This window comes from Xyrauchen texanus, chromosome 10 (assembly GCF_025860055.1).
Source record: "Xyrauchen texanus isolate HMW12.3.18 chromosome 10, RBS_HiC_50CHRs, whole genome shotgun sequence".
In the NCBI taxonomy this organism is placed as follows: domain Eukaryota; kingdom Metazoa; phylum Chordata; class Actinopteri; order Cypriniformes; family Catostomidae; genus Xyrauchen; species Xyrauchen texanus.
Genome location: NC_068285.1, coordinates 2636742 through 2655626, shown reverse-complemented (window position 1 = coordinate 2655626; position 18885 = coordinate 2636742). Strand labels below are relative to the sequence as shown.

Here is an 18885-nt window from a genome sequence, read left to right as displayed (position 1 = left end):
TGACAGTACTTTGTGTCTCAATGTGATGTGATTGAACTTATTTACTATCAGATTCAATAATAAAAATTATGATTTTAAAATCCCAAATACTTCAAATGAATAAATGAGTCTATATATGAACTCTTTATTAAACACACGGCACATTCAGATACTCATTGTTTTATTTATACTAAATAAACATTTACAAATACAGAATTCTTGTGATTTTTCTACAGTATATAAATCTTAATACTTAACAGACAATTCTAGAAAAAACAGCTTCACACTTTTGCATTCATAAATGGATTTATAAGAACTAATTACAGGATCATTTAAAGTTGGTGTAAATTTGACAGATTTGAAGAGTTCACTCATTGATAAAAGTCAAATGCTGTCATCATACACACACCCTCATGTTATTCTGAACGGCAGAACATTAGAGACTGACATTCTCAGTCACCATTTACTTTCATTGCATCTTTCTTTTCAATTGAAGTGATTGAATGAAATTCAATATTGCAAAAGCTTGTGTTGTTTTATCCAAAGTGCTTATTACAGGGACAATAAGACAGTAATTTACTGTAAAAAATTACATGTACTCTCGTTCTTTTTACCATTAATTATACAGGAAAATCTTTTTACATTTAAATAATTACATTTTTACATAATTTTATTGTAATAAATTACTGTATTGTCTTTTAAAATATATTAAAACATTTGACTGTATATGTCACAGTTAATATTTGATAATCAATGAACATTTTATTTCTGCAGCATTTTTACAGTATTTTACTGTTTAAATTACTGACAGTTTTTAAAGTTTAAAGGCTCTTTTTCTTTTATTTGTAAATGTTTTTTTGAGTTTGCACAGTGTCTGTTCTGCAAATGCTCTATACCGTGTTTATGGTCCAGATATGATGTTGTCATGCAGCAGAGTGCGGCAAGAGCTCGAAGTCTTGAGAACAGATTGTTTTAAAGGAATAGTTTTTATTGTGTTGTTCTTAAAGAGTTTCAGCTGTTTATTACACAAATAAACAGTTAAGTGTGTTATTTGAACTAGATAAATGATGTTGAGTTCACTTAAAGAGAATGTGGACACCGATTGTAGTATTTTAAGTGTAACAACTTAAAGTGACACAGTAAACTCATGTTGAGATTATTTCAGAAGTAAACTGAACGAATTGTATTAATTTTAAGTTCATTGACTTAATAGAGTAATCTTACTAATAAATAATTTGTAAGGTTACTAATTCATTTATAGTAATTAATAAAAAACAAGCAAGTAAAGATAACTAGAATACTATTAAGTTTAATAATAAGTTGACATTACTTAAATAGGAACGTTAATATAACTTCATTTTAGTAAGTTTGCTTTGCAGAAATAATGCAATCGGTTTCCTTCATTTTGAAGTGAACTGAACATGCAAACTTTTACAGTGTTTGCAGGAAACACATTTAAAATACTGTCTTGTGTAAGACGATGTAATGTTTAAAGTATATTGTATAAAGTATGGCAAAGTAATAACAGTTTGATATTGAAGAGAAGCAATTTGTAGTATTTTGAATAAGCCAAAGGTGTTACTGAGCATTTACTTTTACTCAAATATAATACACTTATGATTTATTACTTGTATGTTTCAAAGACACTCGCAATTAATTTGTAAAGTACTTGTAACACAAATAAAGTACACTTTAATATCACTAATCAAGCCTGTAATTACCCCACACTGACATATACTTAAAATAACCAAATGAGTGTTCACTGGAAAATAATAAAGCAAACAAACGATTCTTTCATACTTTGTATATTAGCATGTTAACTTTGTGCATCATGGAAATCGTGTTCCTCTGCCTGTGTTGGAAATGTTGTCTGTGGCTTTCACTTTGTTAGATCATTCAGCCAACAATGCAAGCAATGCCAGATCTTGCCTCCCATTAGACCTCCATAAGAACATATTAAACATATCAGAGTTTAACAGCTTGTAATGTTACTCTTCTCCCAGCTCAGCAGGCAGCAGGGGAATAGCACAAGACAAGAGACAAAAATCAGCAGAAATTATTGAACAACAGTTTGACCAGCACAAATTCAACAAATATATTAATACTAATCACAAGACAATGAAAAATTGCTGCTTAACTGTCCTGTGATGCTGAAGACCTTGAAATGGAGTCAACTAACGGAATATAAAGCAGCACACAACATAAGATTAAACTGAATGAGTAAAAGAGAAGAGATCTTTTATTACTTTAACTGTATTAAGTGCATTTCCACTATTGTCCTGCAGGTGTCATCATAAGTCTATGGGCTTAAGATGCTCTTAGTATTGTATGATTAGCAATACACTATTACTCTACTCTTGTTCATCTGTGAGCATTTTAAATTCTACTTATGTTATGATTGCTTTGGGAAACTGGCCACAAAACTAAAATGAATCATAAGACGGATTTTACTTGGGCTTATATGAGGCTTACAGGAAACAAGGCCCTGGTTACCATGTGCTGTTTTAACACACGTTTCCCCCTGTGTATATGTCAGGACATGCCACTCTATTCATATATATCAGCCATGGTCTCTTCTAATTCAACTAAAATGGCAAAAATAATGTATGCTAAAGACGACATGAGCAAAACCCTGTCAATGATGTCTGTGCTTGTCCCTTTAGGGAGGTCTCTCAAAGCACAGATAGAGCAGTAGTCTTCTTTTCATTGTAAAATGGACATTTTTATAGAATAATGAACACAAATGTTTAGCTCACATTGACTGATTTAAATGCCATGACACAAAATGTTTCATTGATTTTTGAGCAGTTAACCTGATGCCGTGTCCTCTGCCATCTCCCTTCTCTGTTCTTTGATTTGCTCTTTAGATGATGTTGAATGTCTGTGGAATCTCAGGAAACTGTTCACAGTTTATTTAACGTTTGTTACAGCAGCAGAGCTTATAAAAGATACAGATGGTTCATTCATGTCCATTAGAGACTTTATATCAGTGAGAACAATGTCTAAAGTGAGCAGTTGATCAGATTTCATCACAGTTTTGAAAGCTTCATCTTTTCATTAAAGATGACCTGTAAGACAAACATCCCACAACTCGTTGCATCTTCTTGGACTGTGTGTGAAATATGAGCAGACCTCCACTGAATGTTCCCCACTCTTCCTTTCCGAGTCGCTTCAGCCGCATTCTGAAGTATTGTCTGTGTTTCAAAACCATTTACACACAAAATGTCCGAAAGAAAATGTAACTTTACAAGTGTACATGTTTTTAGAATGATTTATTGTGTGTTTGTGTGTCATGTAATATGGGCTAATTTTTGGGATGCAGTTCTGAGACTCTCCATGTCAGATTCAGCAACTGCAGGATCCACAACAAACATGTGTTCGGAAGGAACATGAAGATACTGACAAAACACAATGAACAATATCAAATCACATTGTTACAATTGTACAATCATGTCTGTTTCCACAGTTTATCATCATTATTTTATTATTCCATAAAAGTTTAAAGGGATATTTCACCCAAAAATGAAACTGATCTTATAATTGACTCCCCTCGTGCCGTCCCAGAGGTGTTTCACTTTCTTTCTTTGACATTGGTGAGTAAATGATGAGAGATTGCTCAGTTTGGGGTGAACTATCACTTTATCAACAATTTGAGTTCATTGCACACTGTAAAAAATGACAGTAACAGTAAAATACTGTAAACATGCTACAGAAATAAAATGTTCATTGATTAATAAATATTAACTGTAAAATATACAGTAAAAGGGTTTAATTTATTTTAAAAGACAATACAGTAGTTTTGTGCCCTTCTGTAGTTACTATGTGATTAACAAATACCTTATAAAGTAAACAACAGATTTTTACACTTTCAGAACCATGTTTTTTTTTTTACTGTCAATTTAACAGAATCTTTCTTTTTTTTTACAGTTCATGTAAATTACAACCATTTTAAACTGTGAAATGTGCAGGTTGTTCTGTAATGTGGTTTACTACATTTGAACTGTATTTTAACATAATTATTCTGTCAATCACAGCTGCCAGATTTATTTTACAGTGTTTAATCCAAGTTAGTTCTTCAGAGGTAACGCAAGTAACGGAGGTAAAGATTGGAAAATGCTGCAAATGCTCGATTCAGGACCGTGAACAGAAACCGAGCACAACGATTTATCCATTCGCTGGTGACGTCACACCAGGTGGACCTTAATCCGGCCCTGGGGCGTCATTACATCAAAACCACATTTGGTCCAGCCCGAATGTTTGTGTTCGGAATTGCAGGTGTTTGAGAGGAACTGAAGTGGGATTTAAAAGTTTAGCGACGAGAACTGTCACTGAAGTATTTATGTTGGCGTCATTGTGATTATAGTGAGAAAGCTCAATAAAAACAGCCCACACACTTTAGTGATACAAACACAGCCCATCATATTCTGACTTTCATTTTACAACCAGACCAGTAACTCTTAACTTTATGTTTTGTAAAGACACAGTTTTTACATTATTTGTCTTTATTCACTCCAGTATGAATACACCTGCACAAGATCATCAGCAGTTACAGTGTTCATGATCGTGATTTGTGTTTTATCCACAAAATGAAAAGGTCTAATGATGAGTTCAAATGATTTAATACAGAAATTATTACTATAAATGTTCTGTTGTTTATAATAGTTGTTGAATCCATTTTCAATAATTGTATGTCAGATTTCTTGGTTTGATGTCTGAGGTGTTTCTAAATCTCACAGGATGAAAATTAATATTCAACATTAATTGCACAAGAACTTGATCATTGAATAACTTAAAAAAATAACTCTTCATTATACTATAAAAATGTTTTATTAAACATTTCATGTATTTATGGCACATGACATGGTCCAAAAAAACACAACGGGACGTGACGCTCAAGACATCTGTCAAGCGCAAAAATGCATTCGGTGTGAACAGCCCCTTTAACTTCAATATATTATAATATTTTTGAACGGAATATATAAGAATATTTGATCATGTCGCTTTAGAAGACATTAATTTAACCGCTGGAGTAGGGGCGTAACGGTATGACATTTTCACGGTATGATAACCGTCACAAGAAAGATCACGGTATTAATGTTTCACTGTATTTAGGTGCATTGATAATATTAAAAGCAGTTCAATATTCGGTTATGAAATATGCTATTTCTGAGAAACACACAGATAAATATTTCAGTTATAACCAATTCTTGAACTTTATTTTTAGATTTCTTCAACTTTAATCCGTTAACTTTTGATCTTGAACATCAGGACTCTCTTAATCCGACAAGGTAAAAAAACAAAAAGAATCATGAACCGGTAAACATTAATAACAATTATTTTGGCAACATGTACAGTAGTCCGATGATTAAAACTAAAAATATTTTGTTATTGTTATTTTATGATTTATGAAACTGAATTAATTTCAGAATAATTTGTATTGATTATTGCCCAGGTTAACACTTCAAATATGCATTTGCATGATTCAGTAATTTGTTGCATTTGTGATTTAGTTCAATTCTACAATACTGAAAATATATTATTCATGTGCAGTTTATTTATTGCCATTTTGTCCAATACTGATAATTTCTGCCACCGTTTCTGTCAATTTCTTGCATGCATATTGTCAATGTCAATTTCCTGAACACCAAATTTTGTTAACCCTATTTATTACTATGTTTTACAAATAAACAGATTATTAATATTATCAAACACATTGGCCTGCTGTTGCGCTGCAAAAGAACAGTTGCACATTGTAAAGTTGAACGAGGTTTTAAATCCATTTGCTGCATTTGTGAATGTGACAGAAAGCATAAACATAACTTTAGCCGAACTAGTCATTACAAATCATGTAAAACTATATTGAATCTGGTGTTTTTGTGTAACACCATTTATTATCCTGTGTACTGTATTTCCACTAACAGAGATGGTGCTGAAGGTTTGAAGTGTTTCCCGCATGAGCCGATACTTTTTTTTTGTGGCTGACTTTACAGACTGAGTAACCATCAACATTGATGGTGCCTTGTGGGTCTTTTACATTGCCAAGTAATCCCAGATAGCGGACTACAACTTCTGTGGCGGCAGAAATAAAGGTTCAGACTCGGACATGTCTGTATATGTTGCGCTCGTGCTGGACTTCTGATGTGCTCGTGATGCGCAGCGCTCGCGACACCTGCATGTCATCTTTAACAATGAGTGACAGTCAAATGCAACTTGAGGAAGGCGAGATTTAAAGATTTATTTTTTTATTAAGTTTATTTGATGCTTTGCGAATGTCACAGATTATGTCTTAATTAAACTGATTTGGATTTTAGAAAAGTTCGGAAAAAATCTACAAAGCAAAGATATTTTTCTATTTTTCTTCAAGTGAAGAATGAAAGAAAGTCAAACACACCTGAGATATCATGAGGGTGAATAAATGATGAGAGAATTTGATTTTTTTGGTGAACTTTCCCTTTAACTGCCTCAAACTTTCATTTCTCAAACTCGAAACAATTTCATGTGTTGAAGTTCTGATACATAATTATTTTTATTTTCTTCTATTTTTCAGGTAATTTAATATTTTAGGAAACATTTCATAGAATTCCTGTCAGTAAAAATATTCCTATTCCTCAATATTCCACAGTGTTGTGTTTGTAGATTTGTTTGTGTGCTGGTGTTTATGTCATTAAGTGTTAACTTTAATAATTTCATGGTTTAATTTATTTAAAGTTTTATTTTAATAACACTGTAGCTGACATCAAGGTCAATTTAAGATTTATTTATGATTACTTAAATATGTTTCTAATAGTTTTGTGTTAAAGAAATAACAGATCTTTAATTGGTAGATTTAAGCCAGTTTGGAAGGAACTGTTTATCTGTGACTTTTATTACAACAATAAAAACTCAAAAGACTCGATAAAAGATTGTCCACATGAAAAGTCTCTTATCGAGTCGTGCTGCTCATCTGAAGTCACAAGATTTTACAAAATCCAAGATTTCAGTTCTCCTTTGGTAATTAGCAGCCAATGAAATACGTTTTTCCATTTATTTGATTAATATATTTGTCTCTGTAACACTGACACTGAGGTCTCTAAACTCCTCCTCTCCAACCACCCCACAACCTGTTCCCTTGACCCCATTCCATCACACCTTCTCCAGGCCATCTCTCCGTCCATCCTACCGGCACTTACACACATAATTAACACATCCCTTCTTGCAGGCACTTTTCCCACTACATTTAAGCAGGCTCGAGTAACCCCACTGCTGAAAAAACCTGCACTTAACCCCACACAGATAGAACACTACAGACCAGTCTCTCTCATCCCATTCATGGCAAAAACACTTGAAAGGGCAGTTTTCAATCAGATCTCCGCCTATCTCTCACAGAACAAGCTGCTGGATGACAATCAGTCAGGCTTCAAAAGTGGACACTCCACTGAGACTGCCCTGCTGTCTGTCATCGAGTCGCTGAGACAGGCGAAAGCTGAATCGAGATCATCCGTTCTGATTCTGCTGGACCTTTCTGCTGCCTTTGACACAGTCAACCATCAGATCCTACTCTCCACCCTCTCTAAACTGGGCATCACTGGAACTGTGCTTGACTGGTTCAACTCTTATCTCTCAGAAAGGTCCTTTGAGGTAGCATGGAGAGGGGAAGTATCCAAGCCACACCAGTTACTTACTGGGGTACCTCAGGGATCAGTGCTTGGGCCACTTCTCTTCTCCATATACACAACATCACTGGGACCCATCATTCAGTCACATGGTTTCTCTTACCACTGCTACGCTGATGACACGCAACTCTACTTGTCTTTCCAGCCCAACGACACCACAGTGACCGCTCGAATCGCTGCCTGTCTGGCAGACATCTCAGCCTGGATGAAGGAACACCACCTTCAACTCAACCCTGCCAAGACCGAACTCCTTGTCTTTCCAGCCAACCCGGCTGTTGAACACAACATCACCGTGCAATTGGGTCCAACTACAGTTGCGCCTTCCAAAACGGTCAGAAATCTAGGGGTAACCATTGATGATGAGCTAAATTTCACAGACCACATTTCAAAAACTGCAAGATCATGTAGATTTACACTCTACAATATCAGGAAGATAAGACCCTTCCTCTCTGTACATGCCACACAACTGCTCGTTCAGTCCCTTGTCATAACTAGACTGGACTACTGTAACGCTCTCATTGCAGGCCTTCCTGCATGTGCTATTAGACCCCTGCAAATGATCCAGAATGCAGCAGCACGTCTGGTCTTTAATGAGCCTAAGAGAGCACATGTTACACCACTCTTTGTCTCTCTCCACTGGCTGCCGGTTCATGCACGTATTCAATTCAAGGCCCTGATGCTGGCATATAAAACAGTCACTGGGTCTGCTCCAGCATACCTAAAAACATTTATGCAGATCTACGTTCCCACCAGAAGCCTGCGGTCGGCTAAGGAACGTCGCCTTGTCGTACCAAAACAAAGAGGCACCAAAACACTTTCCCGGACTTTCAGTTTCATCATACCACGGTGGTGGAATGACCTTCCCAACTCAATCCGGGAAGCTAACTCACTCTCTATCTTCAAAAAACGGCTAAAAACACATCTTTTCCATAAGCACTTAACCGGTCACTAAAAAAAAAAAAAAAAAAAAATATATATATATATATTTACATTTCTTGTTGCACTTAAATCTGTTTGGTGTACTATTCTGATGATAGTGAAACTTTGTAATATGGCACTTTTTGTACCACTGTCTCCCTAAGATGATTCGCTGATGTTCTTCCTCTTTTGTAAGTTGCTTTGGATAAAAGCGTCTGCCAAATGAATAAATGTAAATGTAAATGTAACACATTCAACATGTTGTTTATGATGGAATTACTCAGAACATTTATTGTGTTTATTTGTGTCATTCTATATTCTGTATTTCTCTTCTATGTTTGTTCTTGCCTATATTTGAGTTCTTACAGCATCTTGAGTTGATGATCAAATGGAGAATCTTTCAATAAATCGGCAGTCATCTAAGAATCATCGTGCTTGTGAAATGACTTTGGGGAGCTTCCATCATAATAACTGCTCTAGAAGAACACAACACAGTGTGTGACAACTGAAGTTTATTGCTTCATTTAATCAGGCCGACACAAAAAGAGTTGCACCAGTTTACCATTCTTTTACCAAATCTCTGTTCATGCAAAGCTGCACATTATAGTTCAGTTGCATCACACAGGGAGGAATATTTGGGAATTATGATTGCTCTTGTGAAATGTCTGAAATATTAATGATCCCCTTTATGTTGAACCAAGTTAATGTTTTATGTTACAAATAATGATTTAGTCACCTCGTCTGCCTGATCTGTGGAAATAAAGCTCATTATTATGTCCCTTGAATGGGATGAGCTCGCCCTATAAAAGGAGTTCCTGGAAGCCATTTCGAGTGGGATATGATCAGGTTTAGGAACCAGTATCAGGGGTAAGGGGGGTTTTAGGGGTGTGGATGGATTTGAAATGGACTTTTAGTACACACATTCAACAGTTAATGGACAAATGTAAAAAGGGATTTTATTATTTATTAAATGAATTATTTAAGGTGCTTGGCAGGGATAGACTGAGGTGCAAATCATTATTCTTTAAAGAGAATATATTGTGCAATGATAAGATCTGCAATAGATTATGGTAGTATTGTGTATCATTCTGTGTCAGCGTCTTTGATCAAAAAGGTAAATGTGTTCAAACCCAAACTTTAAGATGATGTTGTGCTGCATTTCGATCATCTCCAGTAACTGCATTACAGGTGGCAGTGAGGGGGGCATGCCTTTAGACATCAGATGACTCCAACTGGAAATTGCAAAAATAAATCACTTTTAATAGTTTTTTCAATCAGAGCATGACAGCATGTTTTGATTAATATAGCAAGTTTATTAAAAATAGAAAAAAATCTCCAAAACATTTCTTCTCTCGCCCAATAGAGCACAACAGACGGGTTTCAGAAGTTAAAACCACAACCTCAAAAACCTGTGAAACTCATTAGTTTGGTTCAGTTTAGTACTTCTCAATGCAAACAATAAAATCATCACTGCTCATCATCATCATCACACTTTTCTTGTGTCCAAAACCCCTCGTCCTAAACACTAGTTCACCCAAAAATGTAAATTCAGTCATTGTTTACTCACCCCCGTGTTGTTATAACCCCATATGACTTTCTTTCATTTTCTGAACACAAAGGGAGAAATTGTGAAATAATGTTGTGCTCAGTGACGTCATACAATGTCAGTTTATGGTGACCACCTCTTCAAGCTTCAAAAGAACACAAAATATAATTCAGAAGTCTAATAAATGATTCATGAGACTCATGATTGTTATGAAATATAAGATTTGATGAGAAATCCTCACCGATCTGTGCATACTTCCTCTATGCAAACGTTTGTAACCACACTTTATAAAGACTTCTTGAAATAGATGAAAATTGTTTGTTTTTATTGTTTGATTGCTGGTAAATTCAGAGATTTTGGAAAGAATGATCAGATCACGTTCATCTGACATCTGGTCGCTCTTGATTATAAATGATGTGCTAAATTGAATGTGAATTTGACTGAGAATCATTTGACTTTCTTTGGTAAATGTCATAAACATGAAAGCACAAACAGTAAATCTAAACCATGTTTTAAGGTTTTTATAACTGATGTATTTGTGTTTATTGAGTCTCGTGGATGTCTTTGGTTTGTATGAATGTTGTTCTGCAGTTGCTGTGACTGACAGTGGCATTGGTGTGTTTTGTGTGTGTGTGTGTGTGTGTGTGTGTGTGTGTGTGTGTGTGTGTGTGTGTGTGTGTGTGTGTGTACATTATAGCGGTCTCAAAATCTTAAAATCACAGAAATTAACTTGTTTCCTAAAAGCAATTTTCACACACCAACATTTCAAATGCTGTTTTTGGACAGGAAGTAAACGATTGCAGACTAAACATTAATAGTGGTGAATATGAGACCACAGCAAATATTATTCTCACTTAAGACCAAAAGAAAAACTATTACATTTGAATGACTTTCCAGAAGAGTTCAATAATAGAGAGAGGTGGATTAAGAGTCAGATGGGAGAAGATGCCAAATTTACCGTTACTCTCTCAGCATCTGTAATAGAAACCCCCTCACAGCTGTGCTAATTCAGTTTATAAAACTAATTCAAGGGTAATATAACAATAAGCATAATTATAAATTAATTTGTGAGATTTACGCTGCTAAATAAGTCGAAAATGCATCAGAGTAAGTGGAAAAATGTCTATCCACCTTTTTCCTGGGGGTCTTACTGGGGAAACGGATGTGGGTGGGACTTCCACCGGAAGTCTTTCTATAGCATTCCCGAGCTCTGGCTGCAGTCATTTTAAGACCCTGTTTACAGCTGGTAATAAGACTCGTTTTGGATGATCCGATTGCAAATGGTCAGCACTAAATATAGTTGTAAACGGGGTGCAAAATTTTTGGTGATTGACAAAAACCACATCGCATTTGACTTTTAAAACACTATCCTGATGAGTCCCGGATGGCAGTGAAGCACCGCCTCTCATCAGTCAATCACCCGCCGAACAAAAGTTTAAACTTATGTGTGGATTTAAAGGAAATAAACGTCCAATCGGACAACTTGAAAAAGCAGTTATACAGTATGAGAACTTCACAACTCTTCCTCAGTGTGTCTGTCTGATTTGAACATGCAGGGTGACACGATTACAAGCACACACATCTGAAGCTGAACTAACACTCCACTAAAACAACCGATAATTATGACCAAAATGTTGCGTATGTGCTTAGATTAAATCTCAACTGCATCTGGGAGAAACAGCGTTTTGTTCGCGCTTTCTTTGTCTTTATTACTTTTTTATTAACACACTGATATAGTGACTGATGTATGTCCATCCAAAATCAAACATGCTCTCCTCAAAATCCCAACACCACACAAAAGAATGAAGGGACATATGCCTCAACAACAGCTGTTAACTTGACATCGGAAGTAATGCCCACATTTCGTACTGAGCATCACAGGACTTAGAAAAAAAAAAATTTACCAGCGAGCAAGAAAGTGTCTTAGTGCTGCTGTCCTGGATGACTCTCAGGAGATCCCGTCCCACGGGACAGCACAGAGGAGGCATTACCTGCAGGTGCAGGGGCAAAAGTTCATGACTCTGCCTTTCATCCTTCTTCTGGTTTGTATTACAAAAACATACTAACAGCTTTTCTGTCTTGCAGAAACAATGTGACAGTGAATTCCATGGTAACTATAGTGTAGTAGGATTCAGAGCAGCTGGACTTGCTGTGACAAGACTTGAAGTTTCGCTGCTCATCCAAGAAGCTTCTGCAGTTCTGTTGACTGGTGAAGATGTCTCTCTCTCTCTGGGGTGACACACTTAAGAGGTTAAAAAGGTCAGACCCCACCAGTCAGTAGAACCTAAGAAGCTTCTTGGATGAGGATCAAAACATATTCAAGTGTTTTCACAGCAAGTCCAGTTACTCTGAATACTACTACAAGATATGAACATGACTGAGAACCTCCACAGATATTACACTGTAAACTTTATTTCATATTAATGAAGCTTTATTAAACGTATGTTTGCAACCAACTGCTTCCAATCTTCTTTTTTGAATTTGATAATTAAATGTGAAACACCCACAGATCACAAACCTTTTCTAAATGTGTATTTCAGTACACAAGCTATATATGTATATAAAGTTACATACAATTCTCATCGCAGTTTACAATTTCATTTTTGCATTGTAAGAAAAATATAAATATTTACAACAGGAACTGCTAATATTAATTTCACAGGTTGTCACTTGTTCACCTTCCACATGCACCTAAAACTATTTACATGCTATAAAATTCTGCCTCAAGTTTGATAACTTAATAAATCACATGTATGTTATGATAGAAATGATCCAGCTTCTGTCGCATTGAGGTGATGATCTCCTCATCCCTAAAGATTCTCTCATCTGTGAAGTTAGTGTGGGTATCTGTGATGACATCACACCAATGAAGTCCTCTTTAGGCCAGTTGGACTTGAACCTGATAATAGTACTTGTGGCTCTTCTTGAGGCAGTTCTGGCCTTTAACTGTGATCAGGTGTTTAACATCGCAACTCTTTACCTCAGCCAGCCCAAATGGTTGTGTTCCTCTTGGGTTGAGGACTTTAGCATCAGAGGTGGCTGATGATGCCACATTGCGTCTCAGAGACATCACAAAAATCTGAATATTGCCTCAGTATCTGAGGATCCAGATCCTCTTTTCATAGCGCCTGTCTGAGGAGTTCCTCTCAGAATACGGGCTGCCAAGTCTTTAGCAGAAGACTCCCCGTGAACATGGCATATTTCACAGAATCTGCTGGCTGTAAGTCGGTGTTTGCGTACCTGGTTTATGTACCTGCGTCCACAGCTGGCATTTAGACTGCAGTCGGGTTTCTGCCTCAATAGCAGCAGAGATCTCTCGTGACACCTTTAGGTTCTCCAAGTGGCATTGTTGCTTGTACACAAATATTGATCATTCAAATATTTTACTGACAACATAATGCATTCAACTTTCCTTAATTATATGCTATATGTGTGACAAGATATTGAGATTATGCTGTACTTATAATACAAATAAAGTTCAAAGGTAAATTACTCAGTAGAGAGAAAAAAAAGTTAGGAAACACATTTGGATGACATTATTCATATTTCTATAGCACCATTTTAACATATCCGCTGACATTCATATACATGTTTGCATTTGGTGCAGTGGTTGAGTAGCTGTGTGCTTCAAATGAAAATCCTCTCATAATTTACTCACCCACATGCCATCCCAGATGTGTGTGACTTTCTTCTGCTGAACACAAACAAAGATTTCTAGAAGAATATTTCAGCTCTGTAGGTCCTCACAATACAAGTGAATGGTGACCAGAACTTTGAAGGTACAAAAAGCATATAAAGATATGAAGATGGCTCCAGTGGTTTAATCCATGTATTCAGAAGTGAAGTTATAAATGTGGGTGAGAAACAGATCAATGTTTAAGTCATTTATAATATACATTTTCCTCCTTGCACAGTAGGTGGTGAAATGCACAAAGAATGTGAATCCCCAAAAACAAGAGATGACAAAGTGAAAGTGAAAGTGGAGATTGATAGTAAACATTATTTAAATATTGATCTGTTTCTCAACCACAATCGTCATATCACTTCTGAAGACATGGATTAAACCACTGGAGTCTTATGGATTACTTTTATGCTGCCTTTATGTGCTTTTTGACCTCCATTCACTTGCACTGAATGTACCAACAGAGCTGAGATATTCTTCTAAAAATCTTTGTGTTCAACAGAAGAAAGTCCTACACATCTGGGATGGTATGAGGGTGAGTAAATGAGATCATTTTTATTTTTAGGTGAACTGTCCCTTTAAGCATCACTTTTCTTTTTACTCTGTAATTATTGATTCTGAGGATAATTAATTGTGCAAAACAGTTAATATACATTTTGACAAGGATTATTTCTTTGCATTTAGGAAGAGGAGCTTGAGCAGGCACAGAAAGGAGCAGATGCCATCAATACTTTGGAGCAGGAAGAGTGAAAGTTGACTTTTAACTCACAGGAAATGAGCTGCGGACATTTGTCAAAACTTGGGTCAGTGACTGACTTTTTGGGCTACTTTCTGCCCTTCACATCAGCTACCCAAAGAAGCTGACACTTTTTCTTTCTTTTTTGAGGTCATGCTGTAAATGGTGTTGCATCTTGATAATGGCAATGTCTGGCCAAGTATAAAATATCTTTTGATTGAATAGTTTCATTTATAAATACAAACTGTTTCTGCTGTTTTTGTTGCAGTATTCTTTACAATGAATGTGAATGGTGACTGAGACTGTCAGTCCATAACATTCTGCCTTTCATATCCTTTTGTGCCCTACACAATAAAGAAATTCATGTGATTTAGGAACAACGTGAGGGTGAGTAAATGGCAGAATTTTGATTTTTTTGGTGAATTATTAATGTAATTCAATTATTAATATTAATTAAAACTGATATCCAATTACAAATCTAAACCTATTGTTAAAGAAATTGACAAAAACCTCAAACATGATGAAGATGAAACATTAAAAACTGAATTTGACCTCCACAACAAACTTCAGCACTATTCGGTCCTAAACAGAAATACCACATTTACAAAAGATTATCAATGAAACAGTTTAAAGAAAGAATGATTGTGTCTAAATATAGACTAGAGGAACACATCACAGGTCCTTGTTGCCGAGAGAGAAATAGAAACATGTTTGTAATGTTTGACAATACTGTTATAAAACTGTCATGTCAATAATGCTGAACTGGCAAAAGAATTTAAGAAAACATACATTTGACTTCATTGGCTAAATATGCAACAGATCTTGCATATATCTCTTTTTTCCCCTTAGACAAGCTTTTTTTTTTATTATTATTTTTAAATGCAATTGCGTGACAAGAGTGCTTCACTGTCCACATTAGTTCAGCTGAATAAACTAAATCTGATGGTTTTCTGTCCCAACAAGTACTTTCACCACAATTTACTGAGAAAAGCTCAAAAGAAATTGTAGATAATAAAATAACATAATACAAGTTTTTAGGTTTTATCTTTGCCTTAAACCCCATTATAGCAGGGGAACACGTCCTGTCAGCTGAAGATGTGACTGTCAGACACTGTTCCCCCTGTGTTCAATAAGAGAGAAAGCTCACACAAGTATTACATCAATAATGAATGTGGGAATTACAGATAATATAGGCTATATATGGACAAACAAACAATATCAATCTCATAATTACAAGTATGTAAAAACATTCAACTTGATCATTTTTGGTCTGTTAGTTCCTTCATGATGTCTCACTGAGATTGCTGCACACAGAAATGTCTTTATCTTTGGCCTTCTTACACACATATGGTGGAACCACCTTCCACAGGCATCACAGGAGATCTGTAGTGCAAGAAACCTTTAATAATTGTGTTATAATGTAAACATCAATGTTAAATCCTCCACCAATATTAGCTTGAGGAATAATAGTGTTTTTAAGCCAGTTCTTCAGCGCTTGCCACATGGGGGACTATTTAGGGTACAAGAGTGATATCCCCAAGTGTACTGAAGGTCCCAAGGGTAAATTAAGCTGCCAGTACAGAAACTGTTGTGTCAATAGCAGATACAAAGTACATACAGTAAGTAAATGTAACACTTTAGTTATTTGTAACTGGTATTTTAAGTCTTGCACAAAAGAGTGGATTCCTGACCTTATGAACGCACGACTGATGATCATTTTGATTGAAATGCACAATTAGTATCTTCATCTGATCTCTTCAACTCACAAACACTTACCAAAAAACCTTCTTTACAATATCTGCTGGTGTTAATACTGAACAACATATTTAAAGAAAACTTGGAAAGGATTTTGGAAAAACATGTTTTGCTCCCCATGATGGGAAGGGTTGGGAAATATCCTAAAGTATTAACAGTAAACAAATATAAAGATGTCTCTGAAGAAATTGTTCTATGACATGATCCCAACACACTTGTGATTGTTGGAGAAATCTTAATGGAAAATGAAATACTGGCACTTACACGAGTAAATGGGTAAAACAGACGTTATTACATCATTTAAAATGACATTGGGAATGGAAGCACCAATAGTATTACAGGTATTACAATTTATTTGATTTTTTCAGTAATGAGAATCTAAATGTTGGGTTATTTTTCTACCCATTCTCTGGGTTTAGTATTTTATTTTGCTGGGTTATATTCTCGGTATTGGCTCATATTGACCCAGCGTTCGTTGTTCATCACCATCACCATGGGGGGATCAAACTAGATCACGCAGCTTTAAATCCCAGGGCACCCCCAGGAAGTCAAGGGCCCCTGGACACTGGCCCCATTGGCCCGGTCGGTAACCCGTCCCTGCTGAAACTGCTTGTATTTTGGCAGAGCTGCTGCTTGATCTTTCTCACTTGACACTCGCGAGCAGCACAAACCCTGATGTCAACACAACTCTGGGTCTCAATGAAACAAAAGAACAGCTCCGCTACAGCAGGACATCTACTGAGAAAGATTGTTAAATGAACAGCTTTTATTTACTCGAGCACCATCCTTGATTTTTATGGGAATGACACGAGGCTGTGAGGGACAGACTTATGCCGAGTTTACACTACACAATTTTAAGCCCGATTTTCACTCGCCGACAGTTTTGTGGAGATCATGGATAAAAGCCCAAAATCGTAGACAAATCAAAGCTCGAGGCATTAAATTAGAAAACAGACATTTTAACATTAGACGTTAAATTTCTATTTTTAATTCACTATAGTTTTATATAGAATTGTTCTATAGTCTATAAAGTATTTAACACAATTACATCAGAAGTAACTGTAATAAATTACTGAAAAATTAAGAGTAATACATTACATTACTTTTTTCAATTAAAAACTAATTTTAATTACAGTGATTAATTACTTAGTAATTCATTAAACCCAACACTGATAGAGAATACCAAAAATTACAGCTCAAAATACTCTTTTAGTCATATTTCTATTCATTATTCTACAGTATTACATCATATTGAATATTATTGGTTCATATTGGCACCAGGGTTTCCGTTGGCCGGTAAAAAAATTAAATGTCCGACAAAATTAAATCTCTCCGGTCAAATTGTCCGATTAAAATTGCCTAATAATCCCGTCCCCCTAACACAATCTGAATTTGAGAATAAGCCTAAAATGTATAAAGCAAAAATACACCGATCTCTTGCTATGTTATAAAGGAACAGGCTCTATCGTTTGAAAGTTATGAAACAACATCGCATGCTGCATTTCAAATAAAGCGCACGCCTAAAACGGCTGCAATATAGACCTAAACAACGAACGATTGAGTGAGACGTTTCAAATATGGCCAGGCCAAGGCAGACTAGCTTTAAAAGCTTTTTTCAGAGGCCAGATGATGGTGAATCAGGAACATCTCATTATAGATAGATCAGTGCTTCTAATCCGCGCATTCGTGCAGTTTTTTTCTCTATCATCAAAACTGAATAGCCTATGTTCATCAGTGCATGGTTACAGTCTATATCAAGCAGGGACACGTTTGTGTGCATTTTATTTTGTGATTTCACCGGAATTAATAGAGAGTCTCCGCAACGGCGATAGATTGAAACGCGCGTCCTAGTGAAGATTGCGCAACTCGCGCAGCGCGTCGTCCATGCAACTGATAGCAGCGGACACGAGCGCTCAGCTTGATTTCAAAAACAACAGATTTTAGCGCTAGATCTCTTATTTAATAACGGACTAAATGAATGATCTGCTAGTTAACTGGAGATGTTTTATTTATTTGTATTAGGTACATCCGTGCCTCAATGTTTCAAAAAGTGAATGTGTGTGAAACCACAGTAAAAAACAATTGGCGTTGATTGACGCCAATCGGGCGTTCATGTTTTTTTTTTCTCGTCTATTTGAAAGTTAAGCTAAAAATAATATGTTGCATTCTATACGGACTGATTATGTCATTTTTTAAGTTACATAGACTGCCTCCAGTTTTCCTCAACTTGACTAATTAAGAGGCGATATATTTGACCGGCATATCATCAAAATGTCCGTTACCATTTTTTTCTAGCGGAAACTCTGATTGGCACACACACACACACACACACACACACACACACACACACACACACACACACACACACACACACGTGTTAGGCTTTTATTTGTGCATGTAACATTGAAATATGAAATGTTCATCATCCGGTTTTTTTCTGCTTTATTTTGTATTAATCACCAGATGACACTGTTTTGACACTCTGGAAGATTTGAATATTTTCCCAGAACAATCAGAGAAACACTTTATGAGGCTTCATTTCCCCATTCCTAATCTGCTGTCCTAAAATTAACATGTTCAGTGAAATTTCCACATCATATATTATACAGCAGTTAAA

The 18885-nt window shown here is 35.9% G+C and overlaps 1 protein-coding gene across 6 annotated transcripts in view; it reads left to right on the top strand.

Moving 5' to 3' along the window:
• The window catches only part of LOC127650627 (NACHT, LRR and PYD domains-containing protein 3-like), a 710662-nt gene that overhangs the window by 168512 nt on the left and 523265 nt on the right, over positions 1-18885 (top strand). The window lies entirely within an intron of this gene.